This window comes from Haemaphysalis longicornis, unplaced genomic scaffold (genome assembly GCF_048455015.1).
Source record: "Haemaphysalis longicornis isolate Haplotype H1 unplaced genomic scaffold, Haemaphysalis longicornis Haplotype H1 scaffold_8, whole genome shotgun sequence".
NCBI lineage: Eukaryota > Metazoa > Arthropoda > Arachnida > Ixodida > Ixodidae > Haemaphysalis > Haemaphysalis longicornis.
Window position 1 is genome coordinate 2754664 of NW_027526445.1, and position 7718 is coordinate 2762381.

A 7718-nucleotide genomic window follows, 5' to 3' on the forward strand; every position below is an offset into this window, starting at 1 on the left:
CCATTTTTGGAGGAACAATAGACAAAACAGTGTTGGTCATAAAACTGTAGTGTTTACATTTTCCAACACTATGAACCCTGGTGAGTGCAATAAAAGAATCGTTTTTGTTTTATGCATCGCTTGGAACTAATTTTAAAGCTCATTAAACCTTGGTGGCACCTGTGGCAAGGAACCATTTTGAGTGCCCATTTCAAGCACTGTTCAATGAGCTGTAAAATTAGTTCCAAGCGATGCATAAAAAAACCATTCTCTTATCCCAGGCAGCACAGGACTGTTCGGCATAAAACAGGCCGGGGTACTTTGGCCGGTGATTTTCTGTCCGGCCGTTTTCCGGCAGCCATGTTCGGCCCATGTCCAAATGTGGGCCTTTTGGCCGTATACGGCCGTACTCCCATGGCTGTCCAACGGCCAGTGTCCGTCGGCCAGTCGACCGGCTTACGGCCATACGGCCAGATTCCAGCCGTAGGGCTCCGGCCATTCCAAAGCCACCCGTGTACGGCCGAAGTACGGCCGCCGGAGGACAGCTGAGATACGGTCGTCGGACTCCAGCCGGACTAAAGCTGCCGGAAATACGGCCGTGCTACGGGCATTGGAGTTCAGCCACAGTACGTTAACTGTACGGTGGCCGGTCACTGCATGTCGCGCAAGCAGATGACTCATTCGCGCAGTGCAGAAGCAGCACAAACCCACCATTTTGGGTCCAATGCAGCCACATCAAAGTAAGCTCGCGCGCAACCACCAGCCGTCAAGCTTTCAGCGCAGCTTTGCTTAATTACCAGCCTCAGTTGACAGCAAAATTCGTTTATTAAACAGTGCTCACAAATTGTCGTTCCTTTAATTGCTGTGCCTCTTTTACTGCCGAACACAGAAAATATTCAGTTCTTTGTAGAGCTTGAATAGATGTATTGTCCAGGTCCTGATATCCTCTGTGGGGCGGCTTACCTGTAATAAACGGGGAAAGGAGGTGGAGGGGGGAGGGCGGAGGGCGCATACTTTAGTGGGTTGAATTTCAGAGAGATAAATTGCGCCGCTTTTAGCCAATTTCTTTTAGGGCAATATTTCGGAACACTTTCATGCTATGACTACATAAACTATTTTATCACAGTTGCTTGACCAATTTTGATGTATATAAAACCGGTGTGAATGCCTTTACGAAGCTTTTTGGTTCTCAACAAAACACTCAGGAGCATTTAATATAACTCCTTCACAAAAAAGTATGTCCATTTTTTGCCCATTTTTCTTGCAAAGACATTTTCTACTCGATCAACTTTTCTGATGATCTTGCGCAGGGCTGATCCTAAGAAGGAGCGAACAGGTACTTTCATTTTCAATCTATTTTAATGTTGTTTTCATGAGTTACGTCCAGACCACTTAATAGTACAAAAGAACTTAATTTTCTTCTAATGTCATACTACGTTTCAAAATTTCTAGACGCGTTGCGAATGACGCCCTGCTTCAGGCGGCTGCAGTTGTATCCCTCTGTGTTCACGCAAGGAAAGGCGTAAAATTAGAGTTACATAATTTGTTTCAAACCAATAACATAGCAATGGTAGCATGCATATAGGTAACCTTGCATACTGCAACAAATAGGGCAATAAATATTTTATTGGTCAAGGTTGAATGCGTAGGGTTCTCAACCTATCGGAGGCAGACTTGCATCTCTGGAAGTTTATTTATTTATTTTTTATTTTTATTTATTTATTTATTTACTTATTTTTATTCATTTATTTATTCATTGTTTTATTTATTTATTTATTTGATGCCTGCTTGCCTTTGCATGCATTACAGAAGGGAGATACATAACACTAAGCATTAAATATGAGACAAAATAACAAAATAACTCTACAAAGCGCGCTGAAAATCGTCAATATAAACAGTTAATGCAATCATACGTGGAAGATATTTACACTGCAGTATTGATGTAAAATAAAATGAATCGCGCAAGGCGTCACCTTTACAGGAAAGTTAATAATTTGCTTTAAGCTAGCAGTCCCACTTTGCGATATGTAGAATGGCGCTTGGACATACTTATCCCCTTCTACTCCACTTTTCGAATGATAGATATTACGAAAAAAGTTCAACCTGTGGTTTCGTCTGTGATCTTCCACGTCCTGCCATTTCAGTTTACTTTTACTTTCTCTCATGCTAAGTTGAGCGTGCCAATTACCTAATACGAATCGCACTGACATAGTATGTTTTCGAGCATATCAACCAGCTCTTTGGTGTAGGGATCCACGAAAACACATGCGTACTCCAAGATTGAGTGCACATGAGTGAAATACGGTTGTTCTTTTCAGTTAGATGGAGGTTCACTGAAATTTCGTTTCAGAAAGCCAAAAACATATGCAGCCGTAACTTTTATGGTGTGAACCTGCCTATTTAACCTCTAACCACTCCCTAAATAAACTCCTAGGTATATATATTCCTCGGCCGTTGTCACAGCAGCATAATTTACGATATACTTATTCAATTGGAATGAAGGTTTTCTTGTAAAGGTGCCGTTAACACACTGTTTAACACCCAAAAACTTTTCTGAATCAGCACACCAGGATATTATTAAATTCGAATAAAGCTGCAGGTATACGGAATCACGTTCATTCGCTATAGTCCGGTAAACTACACAGTACTTTGAACAAAGCTATAGGGCCAATAGTAATAACAATGCAAAAACCGATTCATTCAGTTCATAGGATGAAATGTACTACGCAGAAGGTGATATGGAACACCATCTGTCACCCGGTTCCTTAAATTAGGGTGCAGTGCCGGAAGATATGGGGAGTCGACTCCAGAGAGCCGACAAACCCCACCGAATCCACAGGGCACAGGTGACAAAGGGGGTGGCCGTCTGATGTGCGGCTTTCGCCGACCAGAGCGGCAAGAATGAGAGAGAGCCCTGAACGAAAAACAGCACAAAGACTTATAATTAGACAGGCAAGTTACAAACACAAGCCCGAGGTAACGGATCGATAATGACAGACAACTTAGATGGAATTCAAATACAAGAAACAGTCCAATTAGACAAAATGATACAAACAGGAGCGCTAACAAATGAATATTACGAAGCGTAGCAGTTAACAAAAAAAGAAAACGAACAGTTCGATGCTTATGAGAGACAGAGTCCCAGCATATTCACCAACCGGGCCGGACGATGCACCGCTGTCGGTGGCGATTCGGCTACCTGGGAAGCGCGGCTTCGTTGTAGGCCAGGCCGTCCGGGACGATCACGGTGATTCGAGGCCCGGGAGTACGTTGGAGTCCTCCAGGGAGCGGGTCGCCGATGGTGTGATGCACAAACTGACAGGTGCCGTTGTCACATCACGACTGACAAACGTAGCTGGTTTGCTAGGCACGGCTTTTCTTTTTATAACCGTGCCGGCGCGGAGATGGAGAGCACAACACACAACGCGCCCGCCGCCGTCAGCGAATAACTTCACTCTTCTCCCTTCTAGAATCATCGACGCTCTTTAGCCCTGGCAAGGCCACGCGCACCTCCTCGAAAGTACTGGAAGCTTCGACGAAACCGGAGCGGCGGAGGTTTTATTTTTGTTGTTTTCTCGCCGGCGAGCCGGCGAGTGATCGGGTTACCGTCTCTTCGTTCGAGAAAGCTCCATATTGTCTCGGGGCGAATGGAACTGAACTGAATGAATCGAACGACTGCAAGAAGAATTAGGCGCTGTACAAATGAAATGAAAAATTTATAAGGTACTTTTAGACGTCGTACGCTCGAGTTTGTGACACCACCATTTGCTTTTTTGCAGTCCAAGAATATACAGTCAACCACTTTAAGCTTATCTATTGCAAGAGCCAAATCGTACGTGAACTCAACAATCTTCGTTGAGCAAGAAAATCCTGACAAAATCCATGTTTCCTAGGATGCTGGCAATTATGTTTAATCAAATGAGTCATATCCCAAGAGTAGCTGAGCTCAGCTTCAAACATCGGAACTAAATTAACAGCTAGGCTTCGTCAGTGACAAGGCTCTGTTGTTATCGCAAATTTAAAGTAATTTTTTTTTTCTAAATAGGCAGTCGTAAAATCCCATCAAGTAACATAGTGCAGGGCATGAAGTTGATCCTACCAATGCACGAGCGAGTCTCTTCTACGTTTATCACCAACAACATTGTGCAACATTGCTTGTCGCAGTTTAATTGTAAGCAGAATAACTTGCGCTTTTGCTCGCACTTGCCTTTCTTTGGTGGGGAGTCCTTGACATGGTGGTGGTTTACCTCCTGCGTGGTGGCCGCTTGCTCGACGCCCTTGAAGGCCAGTTATTTTGGTGAACCATCTCCATCTCGGATCGGACATCTCTGCCGTGTCGATGTCTCCAATGCTCTCCATTTCTTGAGGGGGCGAATAGCCTCGAGCTGATGCGTCGACGAAGCCGGCGGCAGAGGCGTGGTAGCGGCGATGACTGGCGAGGCTTAGCTCACCCGTCGGTTTGGCACAGTTTTCTTGTGGCAATAAATGACATTTCACTGGCGAAAAAGGTTCCCTGCTAACGTCCAGTGAGTCCTTGCACCTTGCCCGTTCACCGAGAACACTCATTACTGTTTGACAAACGATTTTCGTTCATTTAAAACGTAGAAACACGAAGCGGATGAAAAAACGCGTCCCCGTCGTTCGGCTCACTAACGGCTTTTTCTCCCCCCAGGAAAAAACCGGTCGGTCTCCTTTGTCTGTGCATGAATTCTCGGCGCCCAGGCGCGTGCCGTTGTTCGGCTGTATGGCGTTTTCCGAAAAAATGACGTATAACCAGATAACTTACGTAGGCCGGTCTCCTCTTGAACACCGGTTGCCAAATATTCTTTGGCCATTCGCTTGCCGTAATTTGGCCGAGGACAGCTAACCGAATGAAAAACGTATATTCTGGGGCCGTACGTCAGCCGGTATCCTTCATAACACTGGTTGCCGGATATTCTACCGCCGGACGCGCGGTTCACTGTTGAAACAACGAATGCACAGCGGCCGCGCTCCGGCCGGTCTCCTTTCGAACACCAACTGCCGCAAGAATACGCATATTCTGTGGCCGGTCGCTTGCAGTGCTTCAGCCGATTACCGCTTCCCGAAGAAAAACGGATGCCCTAAGGCCGTACTTCGGCCGTTCTCTTTCTCAACATCGGCAGCCGTAAGAGAACTGAATATCTGTCAGCCGGTTAGCTGCCGTTGTGCGTCCGGACACGGGGGCACGGAAAAATACCGAAGCGCTGGTTGTCGAATGTTGGCCGTTCAACGCATGATCAGTGGCTGCCAAAACCTGGATGCTGGCCGGACATGCCAGAAAGCGGCCATAGACGGGCCGGTCTTCGGGCACACTTTCTGTGCCGCCTGGGATTGCACTCACCAGGGTTTGTAGCACTGGAAAATGGAAAGATTACAGTTTTGTGCTCAACACTGTTCTGTCTATTGTGCCTCTAAAAATGTTTAATTACCTCTAATTATCTGGAAAACTAATTTAGCAACTCAAAAAATAATGCAATATTTGAAATCAGGTGGGGAAAAGCAGCAAGACTGGCAAGTTTCACCGAGTTTGCTTAAAATTTAAAAGAAATAGTTTTAAGAGCCGTGTGACTGTTACTTTAGCTGCGCGACTGTCTTGGTGTTTGTAGAAGGTGGTGAAAAGTCAGGCATGAGGAAAGAAGCTGTTTGTTAACATGCGTTAGCGCAGCTAAAACATTACGTCTGCACGACGACTGTGCAAGCGGGGAACTTGGGGAGGGGTTGGGGTTGCAAGCGTGCCTGGTAAACTTGCGTGGGCACGTGGTTTTTGTGTTGCAAACAGGTGGCAGCCAGGGTGGAGTGTGGGATGTATGGCTTTACGCTGCATCGGTTAACCATCCATAGAGGTGATGCATGATAACTAGATGCGAGTTGATAGCAATGCAGGTTCGTTGCAAACTTACTGGACAGAGGAAGCTATCACTGGGTGGCCGTGTTGGGGTCCCACATTTTTTAATGACTGAATTGAATGTACGCTGTTTCTGAAAGTCCTCGTGTGTGTTATAGTAGTCCTCTGTGGTTGGCAAAGTGGATAGAGCAAAAGCAACGCAAGCTCCTGATGGCTTGTGTGCGTTAGGTTGCGGTAGTGCGATTGTTACATGAGCAACTAACATGCTTGCAAGCTGGTTGCTTGGGTGAGCCGGTGTAACATTTTTTCTTCGTGAAAGCACCAATTACCAACGATGACAACACAAAGCTCTACTCGGAACTGATTTTTTCATTTTGAAACAGTTGTGTCTTTCGAAGTAAAAATTCAGGTGCAGTCTACGCCTGTTACAACGGACCCTCTTAATTTGGAAAAAAATGTCTGCTGTAGCCGAAGGATGCGGTATCCGACCGGCGCCTGGAAAAGGCCCAGCGCATGCGGTCAAGTGTGTAAATACGCATGATAAGCCGAGCAAATAAAGCAAGAATATAACTAGGAACAATTATTAACGAGCTACAAAAATCAGTAGTGGCCATCAGAATTAGCCATGCTCTTTTAATCCCTTCGTGACGAGGCAGAATTCCCCGAAAACTGTTCGTCAAACAAATCGCTTCACTGCCTGACGTTCTCCCAAAGCGGCTGCCACATTTTTTTACGATTTTAGCATGGGCATCGAAACAGCTGATACGAAATCATCTGACGAAGGACAGCTGGGAAATTGAAAGTTAGACCAGTTGGACTGCGCACGGCCACTGGCAGATTGCCCCACAATGTATGGGAAACCAACTCCTCTACTTTAGGCATTTCTTACCTTTATCACCTTACGGAATGGGAACGATGCATGCGTGGGAATAATAAAGAACGGATTTCACTGAGCCCGAGTTCTTTCATCATCATCATCATCACCAGCCTATCTACGCCCACTGCAGGGCAAAGACCTCTCCCATTATTCTCCAATTACCTCGGTCCTGTGCCAACTGTGACCAATTTATCCCCGCAAACTTCTTGATCTCATCTGCCCATCTAACTTTCTGCCGCCCCCTGCAACGCTTGCCTTCTTGCAACACTTGCCGAGTTCTTTATTACATAAAAAAAACTGTGACGAGGGCAGACTCGCCTCCGGGTGGACCACTTTGCGTATTCGATAGTTCAATCTCACTGGAGTCGCGTTTATCGGCAGTGGCCTTGTTCTTGACGTTTGAGCAGACAGTCCGGCTTAGGCAGGCCTGTACATCTCGTGATGTCACCCTGTTTTTCAGCATCTACGAGTGCGTTAATTACGCTTAATTTATTTGACAGTGAAATCAGCTACCCTGCCGCTCATGCCACTGGTCAGGCGCACATTAAAAAAAAAAAAGAACACTGGCATTGGCTTGGCTTGGCTGCACCAACGACCCGGCTGCCAACAATGGTGCCAGACGTAACGGTTTTCTTGCCAAGGTAAACATAGAAAAAGCATATTGGGTGGCGGCTGCGCAGAAGTCTGCTATAAACATTCAGTCCCAAACAATTTTCACCCAAAAACTTTGTCTGTTGTAGTCGATAGTCTGTTCTAGCCGGGTCCGTTATGAGTGGAGTGGACTCCATTTAAAATGCATGCGGAACAGACAAACGAACAGAAATGGTCTGTTGTAACCGGAAGTTCGTTGTTGTTGGATCCGCTGTAACGAGCATAGACTATTTTGTAGTGCTTTGTGTCGTCGTCTTCTTTCTGTTGAGTCGGTAATTCGCGCTTTCGCGAAGCAAGAATTTGGGTACGTTTTGTGAATTTTTACGTCTCACGTTGGATTAAAGG